The sequence below is a fragment of the Polyodon spathula genome, chromosome 12, assembly GCF_017654505.1.
Source record: "Polyodon spathula isolate WHYD16114869_AA chromosome 12, ASM1765450v1, whole genome shotgun sequence".
Classification (NCBI taxonomy): domain Eukaryota; kingdom Metazoa; phylum Chordata; class Actinopteri; order Acipenseriformes; family Polyodontidae; genus Polyodon; species Polyodon spathula.
In genome coordinates, this window is record NC_054545.1 from 14,399,515 (window position 1) to 14,412,909 (window position 13,395).

The 13,395-nt window shown below is 37.2% G+C and overlaps 1 protein-coding gene across 3 annotated transcripts in view; it reads left to right on the forward strand.

Annotated features, from left to right (window-relative positions):
* The first annotated feature begins 3,646 nt into the window (after positions 1-3,646).
* The window catches only part of LOC121323854 (pleckstrin homology domain-containing family G member 3-like), a 97,821-nt gene continuing 88,072 nt past the window's right edge, over positions 3,647-13,395 (forward strand). For 2 of the 3 annotated variants that reach the window (XM_041265137.1, XM_041265136.1), the window contains exon 1: positions 3,647-3,797. The gene's annotated coding sequence lies outside the window, so the exon portion shown is untranslated. The remainder of the gene's footprint in view (positions 3,798-13,395) is intronic. The other variant, XM_041265139.1, reaches the window with a different exon arrangement.

Below are 13,395 nucleotides of genomic sequence, written 5' to 3' on the forward strand. Positions count from 1 at the left end.
GTTTATACAAAAGGGAGGTACGGCAAAGATTTTATGGTCTTCATTTGGTAATTTCTAACGTAAGGACCACTTCCTAAAAGTTTAAAAAATAAATGAAAAAAATTTGTGCAGAGTACAATATATCCAAAACGGCACTTCACAGGGTGGAATTTCCTAACCTCTTTCTATAAACCTTGATATGGATAATCCCTGAGGGACATGTCTGGAATGTACACTGTAAAAAAAAAAAAACTGACAGCTGGTTTGCCATTAATATACTGTATAAAAATTATATTCATGTTTTTACATACATCAAGGCAATCTTTTTTGTTTATTTGTTTTGTAGAATTTAAAAACCATACATTTATAGCTAAATACCATAAAAACAAACCTTTAGTAGTTTCGCAAATTACCTTTTACCGAAAAGATATCAAGCCTTTTGGAGCTGCTACAACCAGCAATAACAGCGCCTCTGCTCTACCTCATAAGCTACAACACCTACCTCAGCAAAGAACTGAGATACAAACCAACCCCATAGAGGGTTAGCCCACTCCAAGAGCTGACCAACCGCAAGATGGTGACCTCACAACATATGAACAAACACATAAAATGGCGAGGGAACACAAAGGGAATGTAAATGTACGTATAATTGTGCAACTGCACAGCACATTTCACACACAATAACACAAATTACTGTTAAAATACTACAATTTGCAATCAGCCCTGCAATGGATTCTGGGATTCCGGTTTTAACGTAATTAGATTTAATATATACGGTATTTAACCGTCAACGCTACCAGTGTTTTTTTTTTTTTTTTTTTTCAAAGAAATGTGGTCTGTTAAAACAACGGAAAATATCTGTTTTTATTTTTTTAATGTAAAAAACTGTTTTGTTTTTTTTTTAAGGAAATGTTCTGTTAAATTTAAGATAAATTGTTATTTTAAAAAATAAGGCAATTTACCTTCACTGTTTACCATCATTTTACCGTTGAATTTACGGACATTTTTTACAGTATACCAGGTACTAGCACACGTAACAGCCAGCAACTACTACTCCTGCAACTGCTCATTTGCAAAACTATTATGTGTTATATAATTATTTGATGTCAAATGCTTTACCTGGAGTATTTATTACAAATTAACACCCGTGTCATCATGATTAGCTACAAGCCTTCAATGGGTGTAGGTGATTTAAATATATAGCTACATTAGCATATAACCTAATATATTGATATACTGCACACATTTTTTGCATTAAGGAATAAGTACAGGGATAGGGCTAGATGCAGAATGCACAATTACTAGCTATGTCAGTCTTAGGTTTTATCACACAATTCATAGACCTGTAAGAATCAAGCATAAACCAACTTCAATCGTGGCATTTCTGAGATCTGAGAAGTTGGATTAAAAACAAACGAGTGTGAAAATCCAGATGAGAAAAATATACATTTGATTAAGCGGGTGAGCAGAACATTTTAGTATTTTCTGATAATACAGTAAATAGGCTTAATTTTAGGTCTGCAGCAAGGTATGTACACAGTATAGTTTACATAACGTGTAATTTACAGTTTTGCTCAACAGGTGGCATTATTGCCTACACCAGCAGACAGACTTCCTTTATGACACTTTAGAGTTGCAATTTGCAAATAATTCATAATGTCCACAAAATAATGCGGCAGGAATACTTTAATCCTGTATGCTCTGCATTAATTTACATATTTAAATTTTTCTACAGTCCTGTTATTTTTATGTTTATATGTATTAAAAAGTGTTGATTATTTCAGTGATGAATAATCAGTCAAACCCTGAATAAAGTCAAGGTTCTTATTGAGGTACCGGGTTTGAAACACCTTGGGAGCATTCATTTAGCAAAAAAGGCCATACTGGACTAAGGTGAATTATATGCTTGGATGTTGTAACCAAACAATTATCCTATTGTTGGCTGTCTTGTATGGGATTTGCATTACAGTGAGTTCATCCCACAGGGCTGCGTAGCTAAGAACCAGGAACCTCATTCTCAGATAACCCCATAACACCTGGAATTCTGTCTGGAACTCCAAGGATTTGACAGGAAAACAGAGTGTGAAGAGACGCGTGTACAACATGTCTGAGGGGGGCATTTAAATATATCAAAAGATATTATTAACTCAAGTTACTTTACAGAAGTACTACCTTAGGATAACCTAAAATAGTTTCAGCATCTTCTACTGCACAGTTAATCAGTTATCTTGCCTGGTAGCTGTGTTTATGTCATCAAACAGCCCCTTCAAGTACCTCTTCCTGGAAGCATCAGCTGTCGAGGGAAGCAGGGCTGGTGAAGCTCGGGGTTACCCAGCATCTGTTTTCTGTCAATGTCTGTCAAATAAAGCATTGTATTGTCATGTTCGAGTCACGCATAACCTCATTGAGAGTTATGTAAAATTCACGCTTAGTAGTCGGAACCAGCGGGGTTCTAGATGTTATTAAAGCATAGGGATGGGGAGTCGACTCCCGATTCTGTTTCTTTCAAGTATGGAATTCAATTCTAATTTTGGCATCATAGAGAGTCGGATATTGCAATTCACTGAAATTTAATATAGTTTTTATTTTATTATTGTCTGTGTTTTTATTATTTTTCATATTTTATTTCATCCTGTGTTCTTTTTGTTAGTAAGTACTCTGTTTTATCTGGGGTATTAGGGCGTATTAAATACTTTGTGATTTTGTGATATAGGGTCAATACTGGCTGGCACTGATTAAACACTATTGGTACTGCACACAGCTCAGTGAGTATACCATGACTGGACAATTAGGGGACTCGAGTAGCCGACCCAGCCAGCAAGAGCTGTATTCTAGTGTTGGCATACCTGCATTTTTGTATGCCTTTCTCCCAACAAAATTGCATTGTATCTGAAGAACTTGCCTATTTCTTCAACCATTCTAGCAAAATCAGTTTCATGACCATGCAACAGACTTTGTTGCATTACTGTACTGTATCTTGGATAATAACATAATAATGACATTGTAAATATAGTTATATATATTCTGTTGCTTCTAAAGTTTCACTTTTTTTGAAGAAGAAGTAGAATCGAAATGATATTATTCAAAATCGTTTCTCAAACTCGATTCCATCAATTCCCAGATCAGGAATCGACTGACTACTCTTTTGGAACTAAAGTATTAAAGGACAGTGCGCACACTCCTTTTGTTTCGAACATATGCACACGCCCATTTTAGCTAACTGTTACATTGTATTTTCTGACCAAAACTGGGTGCACCTACATTAAGTAGTGGTATCTATACGCGCAATTTCTGCTTTAGCTGAAATCTAAACTCTCTACAACTCTGCTAAAATGGGAGACAGTGTGTTAAGAGAAAAACGTACCTGCCCCAGTTTAAAAAATGCGCTGAAACAGTTTCGTAAGCATTACCAATCACCAGACTTCCTAACCGACTGACGTAATCTATCTGAGATGTAAAACTTCAAGGCAAATTTTAAGATGCCGAAAAACAAGAAATAAGCTAGCTGAATCATAGAGGTCATAGAGATAACATCTGTTTTATTTGACTGGTGCAAACAACCCTAACTTCAAATCAGCCAAACGGTTTGCATGGATAAGAAAAAAAAAAAAACTTCAAATATATGGCGCAGGCTCAGTAAGGGTGGTGTCTGCCTGTCTTGCTGAGCTAAGTGGAGCATTTTGGTTTGCTAGTGTTTGAGAGAGAGACGCGGTTTTAATGTCTGCCGGATTTAATAGTAATTTTGGAAGTCTTGCTCTGGAATTTAAAACTGTGTCCTGCCGTTCTTGCAACAAGAATAACAAAGCTACATAAACGCGGTAAGTAAAGAAAAAACTTGCTATCTGTTATACATTCCCCTGGAGAAGCGAGAACTAACTTATAAAATAAACTACATGAAAGTTTGCGTGAAGTTGCAATTTATATCGTAGCAGATTCATAATATTGACAAACTTGCAAGGGAAACAAATGACGTTTTTTAGCTTAGGGAAACGTGATGTGTCGTGTCTAAATAGAAAAGGGGGAAAAGTGGAATGTGATCTGAATAAGGGAGTTTGAGTGTGATCATGTGGGATGCAGAGTGCAGCTGTCTAAATGCATGGTCCATTAAGAGTAAATGGACTTAAATCTAGCTTTTTCTTGTTTTGCATTTAAAAACATTGAGAAGAGTAAGTTGTTTATTGATATCCATTCTGAGTTAAAATATATGTTCAACATTATTATTATTATTATTATTATTATTATTATTATTATTATTATTTGTAGTAGTGATATTGTAGCTTTAAGGCGCGCCTGCTTCTGTTTGGTTATTGAAAGCCCTCAAAGATAAAATAAGGTGGGACATGCATAGAGTCCATAAATATTGTGTGTTAAAACTTCTGCTATTAGTCTGTTTAAACTAGTTCTTTACTCCGCGGATAACACTTCCTGCACATGAGACCCCCGTTATTATTTGAACAGGTTCAGCACAGGTCCATGGTGATTTAATCATTAACTCGCGTACAACACTACTCTGGACTCGTTATCTGCTTAGCTTTCAGCACCAGTGTAAAACAATACAGGTCTACAAATTAGAGTACATTGTTGGACATTTATTGTTTTCCGATACGTTTCCATAGAAACTTAGTGAGTAACACTTTTTTTTTTTTTTTAAAGAATTACATGCACACAAAATTTGTAAATACATATAGTAAGTTAATGCTTCAATAGACAAAGTAATTGTCTGTGTGTGAAATGTTGCTCCCTGAGTTGTAATTGTTAAAATATGACCAACGCTTTAAAATGTTGCCATGGTGTTGGTAGAACCATATTGTTTTCTAGACCCATGTTTACAACGTCTCAGCATGTAATTGCTACTACCTGTACCCTCTGGAAAGTTCCCACTGCTGAAACAGAACTTGGATATGTGCTAATACATTATGTGATGCCTTCATTTTACCAGTTCTGCAAGTTTTTTTTATTGTTTTGTTTTTTTTATAACAGCAACAGCTAACAAAACTTTGTTCCCCAACCTAATCCAGCCGTCACATGTATAGACTTGTGCTGTGAGGCACACCTTGACTTTGTTATTGTGCAGATAATACTACTGTCCTGCCCTTCAGTTTGATGTGCAAGTCTACTGCAGTTTTGAAAGAAGCACAGCAAACAGATATCCAGGCCAGTTTTGCTGAGCGACCAACCAACAATAATTGCACAGTAGTGCTACATTATTATTGCAAATGAATATCTAGTTTCTGTAAGGCGTGGGTCTCCTCACTTTACACATGCTGCATTCCCACACACTTAAGGAAGTAGCCTTGTCCATTATGTTGTTTTTGGAGGAGATCTTTTTCCTGTTCTGAACTTTGGCATAGGCTATAGCTCTGTTTGCTTAAACTGTATAATGGAGCTACCACTCCTCATACATTAGATGTGCTCACCTGATATAAACCATTGCCTTGCCTATAGATGTCTGTGGTTATGTTACACACACAATACTGCTCTGTTTAACAATCTTTAAACTATTGCTCAAGCATAAGAGAACCAGTTTAATTGGTTAGTGCATTCCGACTAGAATAGAGTTCCTATGTGTTTTGATAAGAATTCCTTTGGATAAGAAATCCGTACAAGTTGCAGTGACAGACATTGACTACTGTTTAAATAAGACCTGTTCTGTGTTATTTGGCCCATCTCTCCTAGACTGTTCATATAGTCAATAGTACTGTGTAGATAGGCAGAGTTTTAGGTTATCCAACCTTACCTTCTTAAACCCTGTAGCTAATGTTTATGACCAGACTACACCAAGGTTTTTGGTAAGCTGTATACCACAGCAGTTTTGGCAGCCTGTTTACCAGAACTGTACGCTGCGTGATGCACTGAAGATATGTGCTGACCCCTGTTGGTGGGACAATAATGCTCTAAGAAAACACTGGTCCTAAGGGTGGGGTGGGGTGGGGTGGGGTGGGGTGGGGGGGGGGGTCTTTGTTCCAGCCATGTTATGAATTGTTTAATTTAAACACTTAAACCTCCATCCAGTCCCTGAAGTAGTTCATGATCTCATTTTACCTGTTAAACCTGGCTGGTATAACATCTGCACGGTACGATAACTGTCAAATGAAAGTACCATGGTAATGTCACGGTATACAGTACACCATGAAGTTACAAAATGAAGGCTTACAAAAAAGTGAAATAATACTGTAAATTATTCCAATTACTGTTCAGGAAAAGAAAAAAAAAATCACACTTTTCATGGACAACCAGAATTTAACAACTTTAAAAAAAATACCCTAACAACCTTGTACAATATATGTTCTACTACCATAGTATGTATTATTAAGATCTATCATTTGCTCAAACAATGTGGAGCTGCAGTTTGTTTGTTAGAAAAATTGTAACATATAAAGTATACATTAGTAAAATACTTACTTTCTGTACAAATAATGATAAATGGGGTGATAGCCAAGGTTTTCAAATTAAATGACCAGTCATATTGCTTCAAACAAACATCTAATACAGGTAGTTATTTAAGAGTAGAGATGAGTTATTTATTTTTTCCATGGGGTAAATAAAATGTGAATAGCAACACCGTTCACATTTATTTTAATATTATGACGTATGTTACCGGGTTTATATCTGCAGTTCATGTGACATTGCACAAGTCAGCTTCCAATGTTGTTACTAATGATTATTAAACGTGTGACGTTTGTACAAAAAAAATGTCTTCACTTTCCTGAAAGTTGGAGTTCTGTAAATAACAAGAATAAGTAGGCTGTCCCACTGCAGTCGCTTGTCTCTGCTGTTGAAGCACTGAAACTTGCATTGTGTCTTTGACAGTTTCCTTCAAAACCATTCTCAAAATACAGTATAATCAGTTCACAAAAAGATCTTCCTCAGACACTTTGCTAGGGCTGCCAGTGTCCTCGCTTGGTTTAGAAGCACACTTGCAGTAGAAAAATGCAAAACGATGGTGACTGCCGGCAAGGTAGAAGTGGATGGAATGTTCCAGTGCAAATCTGGGTGAGAGAGCCGAGTAGTACTGAGACTTCTGTTGTACAGGATGTTGAATAAAAAGGCACTCCTATGAAAATGACCTTTTCCTTCACTTTGTTCATAGGAACACTAGCATCTCATTAACCAGTGTATACCATAGTCTCGGTGCAGCATAACAGGAATGGTGTCAGTAATGTAATGTATCTAAACTGCGCTAAACCACAAAATTGGTATACCGGCTCACTCCTACCTTCAGGACTGTGATTGAATAGCTCTGGCCAAAGGAATTGATCATTTGTACAGTGGTTAAACTACTCGCTTGGGAACCTTAAGGTTAAAGATTCGTGCCCAGACCATGCCTGATACACTGGCCCTAATATTGCCCAGTTTACCTAACACACTAATCACGTGAAAGTTATCGCACAATTTGGTGCATTGGTATTAATCTTCCATTTTGCAGTCATAACATTTTTTCTGTTGACGCATAAGGACATTTGGCACGGACCTGCAAGTGCCATTTGTGTTCATAGCAGGGAAGCTTTTTTTCCATCTTGATGCTGTTTGTCATTTAAATGGCTGGAAACAGAGGCTATATCACAAGTGCCAAAGACCACAAGAAAACGGGCTGCTTTGAAAAATAAAAAAAATTACATGTTTTTCCTACAAACCGTGTGAGCCAACTAAAATATCAAAGAGATTAAATATTGGCAAAGGCTTGGCAAAAGATTACAGAATTACTGAAGTACATATAGGCACAATTGTAATAGTTTAACTGGTTGCCATATTGCATACAGGCCTGTGTTTTGCCATGTGTTTGCTGCTTCCTGGTCTTGAGATCCTGTGTTATTGTGACATTTAACCCATCTTGGTAAAGTATTAAACTGGAGTTGAAAGGTCATATTGTCACATGTTTGCTCAAGACGAAAAATAAAGAAAAGCCCCAGAGGGATTGATCCCCCCAAGGGCTGACATAGGACTACAAGAAGTGCATGATAGTAACAATGTGATTTCCTGAAATACCCAGCCCTGCCATCTTTAATAGTAAAAAAGATTTACGATTTCAACTCTAAATCAATGAAATATCAATCTTAATTAAAAAAAAAAGTATAAAAAAATCGTATTATAAAATTAATAAAAATAAATAAACATATATAAATAAACCTGCAACCTTCATGGCTACAGGACTGCTAACATCATGAAAAGATACCTGTAAAGTTAGCAAAGCAAGAAATATTTTAGAGCATTTGTGTGTCAGAAGTTGACATTCCATTTCCATATCTGAATGTTCCATTTAAATCTTGAAAACTTGTAGGTTTTGCATTGTTTCCATTCACAGTTCATGAGAACCAAGCTGTTTGAGTAGCATTCGTTTAAAGGGAATCTGAACGAGGAAGGTCACTTTCTTCCAGATGGAGGAATGTTCCCACAAACAATAACACTGTCATTCACCGAATAGAGGTCATAACTTGGCACTGAAGTATTACAAACCCATAGTTCAGCCATTCCCAAGCTGCAGTCCTTGAGAGACTATAGAAGGCTTTGAACAGATCCAGATGTGGTAAAGGTTCTCTGAGGCAAATTGTCACCTGTCCCGCTAGTTCAAATACCAGTCACACAGACAAGAATGGTGTCTTTCTGAAATGGAGGGTTTTTTTCAAAGGAAAGCCTGGTCTAATTATCTATTAATGTACAGTGGAAACGACTGTATATCCATGTGTCATGCTTTTTTAGATAAAAATGTAGAAACACTTGTTCAGATGTGGAGATACCTGCAAAGGACATTCTTTAGCTCAAGTTATTGGTGATGACAATCTGAGGGGATATGTAGGGACTTTGTGTGTGTCCATTCATCCATATGTCACATTTGCCACAGTGAATCTCAGTGACATGCTTGCTATTTTATGTGTCGGTTTCCATATCTCTTAAAGTTAACAGCAATACCTAATAGAGTAATACATAAGGCAATGATAAACAAGTTTAAAATCTGTTTGTGTTGGAGCTGTTGACACTAGCAGTTGCTCTCCTTGTGTTTGAGGTGTTTTTATATTTGAATTCAGGATATGTATATTTATTAAAACAAAACAACACGGAATAAACATGCAGGTGCTTACTGGTGCCTAGTCACGTCCTGTGTTGTAGGTCAATTTCACTCCAGTATTCTGATCATGTCACATACCACATATGCAAATATATATTCAGTTAAGGTAAAACAAAGAGTATTGGAACAGATTTTCATCAGTAATGAGGTTGCTTGACTGTTAAGATGTAAGCTGAAAATATCATGTGGTCTATTGAACCGATTTTAACAGCACAATATCTAAGTTCTTTCACTGCTGAGGTCCAATAAAATATCATTGTTGTACTAAGGTTGTGAAAAATAAATATCTACCTGTTCATGTCTCATTATTTTATTTCTGCTATTAATGTATAACAAACCAGGAAGGGTATTTACAACCCTTTGATTTACGGGTAAATGTAAAATGTGACTGGATAAAACTTGTTCAACACATCGTTTATTTCTTATTTCAGTGCTGGTTATCGACATTAAAACGCACTGGGGTTGATAGTTTCAATACTGCATGTTTTCATTCTAATGATATGCAGCAAACCAGGCAATGGAGTTTACATTAAACAGTGGACCTCCCCTGTCACCTGTTCCTGCCTCTGCAGTCTCCCTTCTTTATTGATAACCACAAAGCTGTTTTTGAAAAGTCATGGTTTTAATTAAGTCTTCTACTTGTCAGCGGAATATCTTTTAAAAGATACTTCAGTTCTTATCTCCTAATTTGAACTGTCTTTGAAATGTAATATTGTAGCTCAGACTCTATGTCTCTATAATAAGTCTGTTTCTCACAGCTGGAGGAGTTACTCCCTTGTGTGTGTGTGTGTGTGTGTTTTTTTTTTTTTTTTTTTTTTTTTTTTTTTTTTTTGTAATCATCCATCGTCATCATCATCATTAACCCAGCAGTCACAAGCAAATCTCCATCTTTGGCCTCTGACTCCATGCCTGCTTGACAAATTCTGTGTAGTGGACAATGTCCTTATTGCATGAGGAGGTTGTGTTTACATAAGACATTGCCATGGTTACATGTCCATTGGCTCCACTTGCTTTTTCAATACCTTTAAAATCACATATACAATAGGCATTGGTTTTTCAATACTGTTCTATATTACAGACCCATCCCAGATTGAACTGTACACTGATAGTCATCAATAGTATTATGTTGAATTTTGATTCCTTTCAAATTCAAGCAGTTCATATAATTGGGGGAGGGGGTGGGGGACTATTTATATCACATCGAGTCATATCTGGAGTGTTGAGGTTTGCCTGGGGGTAATTTTAGGTTGTGTTTCCGATATAAAAAAATAAACTTAATTTTGAAGCTAAAAATAAAACAATATCATTTTTTAAAATGTGTACTACTCCTGTAATGGCACTGTCCAGGGATGATTTGTTACATGATCTTTATCACACGCAGGCTGTCATGTTCTGGGCTAAATACACAGAAACCATATCCTACCTTTGCTATTGGCTGAAATGTTTTGGGTGACTGAAAAAAGCCAGAAAATACAGGGGTTGGATGCCATTTTGTTTATTCAATATGTTGCACACATGTATCTGTAAATGGGCTTTCTCTTATGTGATGTAAAGAGAAGGCTAATGGTAGGTATCAATCGGCGGATACCACTATATGCAAGATTGTACAAGTTATTGTTCCACAGGAGAACGTACTCCCAAGCAAATTTCCAAACCCCAGAACAACAACCTGGTCCACACTACTAACAATGATATGGCCAACCCATGTGTCTGTCAGTGATGCAACTAGGTCCAAGTCGTCTTTCTCTTTTTTTTTTTTTTTTTTTTTTTTTTAACCTCAAAGCCGCTCATCACCTAGTTAATTCATATCTTTGAGTATTTTATCATAAGTCTCTGACCCACATATTCCTTTCTTGCTATTAGTGAATTAATAAACATGTGCTTTAAGCCAGTGTGGCAGAACAAGGGTCAGTCTGAATCAGGGTTTTGAATTACAGCTTAAACATTGGTTTAATGTGTGAAATAGCATTGTAAGTTTAACTGTCACGCATGGCGTGTTATTGCACTGTGGGGCACCTTCTAATTGTTCAGGAATGCATGAAGAATTGTGGTACTAGGTTGCAAGTAAAGTTAATTGAGGATTCTGGTTTCTCACAAAGTGTTTTTATCAAGCCACAACAAGGCCACTGGGAAGCTTTTCTGATGTTTATTAGACGTGCAGGAAATGTGTCTAAAACCCTTCCCTTGGTAAAGTGTTTCGTGAGACAAGCTATTCAGATTTGTATATGCCTATGTTATTTTTATACACATTTCTTCAGTTCTGTTCATTTTTTGAGTGATATTTCTATTTTCAGAAGGACTCTTGTTATTATTATTTATATAAATGTGGAAGTTGACAGTTGATTTTTACGCTGTTTTTCTCTCAGTTTGTAATAGACGGTTATTTTAGGCTCGGCTCAACGCTACCACCCCTGCACGTACTCGGGAGCGGCGGAGATGAACACACGCTGTCCTCCAAAGCGTGTACCGTCAACCGACCGCTTCTTTTCACTCTACAGGCCCACTATGCAGCTCTGGGCAGCTTGCGCCGCCCCTTGGGAGCTCTCGCCCACGGTCGGCAGTGGAATAGCCTGGACTCGAACTGGCGACCTCCATACTATAGAGCGCATCCTGTGCTCTGCGTGGAGAGCCTTTGCCGGATGCACCACTTGGGAACCCAGAAAGACTGTATTTTAGTCAGCTGTAGGGATCATATACATTTGAATCCTTTTGAATTGGATTGACCTCCTAACTTTAATCCTTGTTGAGGTTGACCATTTGGTTTTATGGTCACTGCAAACCTCCATGTACTTATCAGACAGATCTATTTGCTTCATGGTAAAGCGACTAGATGGCTGACTGACTGCTCACTGCAGTGCCACATGGAGTATGAGGCAGGATCTGTGATACTGATGATGAATCAGTTTCCCTGATGATACTGCTCCCATTATCAATAGGTGTCTGAGAGCACCCTCATGAAGGACTCCTAGCCATGGCTGATATGATGAGCATGCGTAATGCTTTCTTCTAGGAACCTTAGACTGGCTGAATGACTTGATACAGTCTAGCAGCAGAACATTCCTGACTGAAACTTGAACTTAATGATGCAGTTGTGGTGTAGACTGTTGTATCTTGGGTCACGTAACTCTTTTTTTTTACAGTAACAGTGAGCCTAGGCCTCTAAGAAACTGGATTAAGGTCACCTTTTTGAAAAGCTTAAACATTGACTGCGTAACATTTATTGATTAGTGACCTGTGTTGTGTTTCCTTCCAATATCTGGTGACCTCACACTCTCACTCTCTTACTTGTAATGGTAACAATTTAATGTGTGACACCTTTTGTCTTTTAGTTGTAATGATTTTATGCAAATTGGACATATTTTTGAAGTTTTGATAATGCCCCCTGTATGCAAAGGTCTACATTTTTCTGTAGCGTGTGCTTAAAAATTGCATAGAATTAAGTTTCTTTGGGAGGGGGAGGGGTGTTGTGTGGATTTTAAACGTGTTTATGCAGGAAGAAACTCTATCATAAATCTGCAACTTTAAACTCTCTGGGCATTGCCAGAGAGCCCAGCAAATAGCTAGTGTACTCTGTGCGTGTTTGTGTTTGAAGCCAGCTGTTTGTAATCCAAACAAGATGTCACATCTCACTACGGCTACTGTGGTCAAAGTCATTTAAATTGAAAGAAGAGTGATTCTGGGTCAGCTTGCTTTTAACCGCTTCACTGCTGGGGCTTCACCCAGGGTTCATTTCATGTGGCCACAGGAAACCAATGTGGGTTTGCAGTGCTTATGTAAGAGTCATAGTTCTAATGAATCTAATGTCTGCAGAAAAATGACTAATCAGTCTCCCACACACACAAACACTAGTAATAACTTGTGAAGGACACATTGGATATCCCTACTATGCTTGCATGACCCCAGCTGTACATACACCCCCTTTCTTTATCTGACTTTATTTGCTGTCCAAGTTTTATGTTTTGGAGACCTAGTTTGAAAGGCTTATTTTCTGTGAGGAGCACAATTGTAACATCATAAAACTATCAACTTTGTTAAAGGAAGGAACAGTTAAAGTAATGTTCAGAGTTGTTTATATTTATATTATTAAAATAATTAGATTTCTCTCTATAATTTTGCCCTGGCCTTTGAGCTTGCTGTTTCTGCATGCCATCTTTATGCATGCTTGTCTTGGTTAACCATTAGTACATTTCTTATGTTGTCGCCACATTTCTGATTTGAATGCTGTATCTGACCCCCTCCTCAATCTGTTTCTGTACAATAATGAGGTAATACAATCTACCATATTGTACATTTTTTTTTGTATGAGTTTTAACAAATGACTAACAAATGTCATGACTAACGGCTCCTCGTGT